The following is a 618-nucleotide window of genomic DNA, read 5'->3' as shown; positions in this document are numbered from 1 at the left end:
AGATGAGGGGAGGCTGCTTTGCGTAATGTCCTGGGGGGAGGGGGCGGCGCGGGAGCGCTGGAGGCAGGAATGTGCCTGGTTACTAATGAGGGACGTGCACCGGCGCGCACCGCCGGGCCACCGCTGCGGCTGCCGCGGCGCCGGCCGCCCGTCGTCAGGTAACGGGGAGGGGGCCGCGCGGCGCGGGCCGGGGCCGGGGGCGGGCGGCGCGAGGGCCGGGCCGCCGGCCTGCGGCCGAGCGAGCGCAGCGGAGGAGCCGGCTGTTGGCATTTCGGCGACTCCTTTCTCCTCCCCAGCGGGGAAGGAAGGAAGGAAGGAAGGAGAGAAGGAAGGAAGCGAGGAAGGAGGGGACTGTCTCGATGGAAGGTTCAGGCGGAGGCGCCCTCGCCTTGCGGGTGCACCGACCGCAGAGTGGCTCCCGGCGCGGCGGGCTGGCCGGGGGCGCGCGAAGACCGGTGGGGGCGTCTTGCATGCGTGTTCGTCTGTGCGTCTGCCGGGGGACCGGGAAAGGGACATGTGTGTTTGGGCTGTGCACTGTGGGGAGCTGGGTCTGCGCCTTTATGTCTGTTCCCTGAAGTGGGTGGAACGTTGGCCCGTTCCGGGCATGTTCCATGACGT

The 618-nt window shown here is 70.9% G+C and overlaps 1 protein-coding gene across 8 annotated transcripts in view; it reads left to right on the top strand.

The window, feature by feature from the left end:
* Positions 1 to 618, top strand: part of HIVEP2 (human immunodeficiency virus type I enhancer binding protein 2) — a 222,470-nt gene that overhangs the window by 2,416 nt on the left and 219,436 nt on the right. For 3 of the 8 annotated variants that reach the window (XM_010851460.1, XM_010851447.1, XM_010851457.1), the window contains exon 1: positions 7 to 158. The exons of 4 other annotated variants lie outside the window; for them this stretch is intronic. The gene's annotated coding sequence lies outside the window, so the exon portion shown is untranslated. Of the gene's footprint in view, positions 1 to 6; positions 159 to 204; positions 456 to 618 lie in introns of those variants that run through there. One more of the 8 variants, XM_010851454.1, reaches the window with a different exon arrangement.

Source organism: Bison bison, unplaced genomic scaffold (assembly GCF_000754665.1).
Source record: "Bison bison bison isolate TAMUID 2011002044 unplaced genomic scaffold, Bison_UMD1.0 scf7180017864303, whole genome shotgun sequence".
In the NCBI taxonomy this organism is placed as follows: Eukaryota; Metazoa; Chordata; class Mammalia; order Artiodactyla; family Bovidae; genus Bison; species Bison bison.
This window is presented reverse-complemented; position numbering and strand designations above follow the sequence as displayed.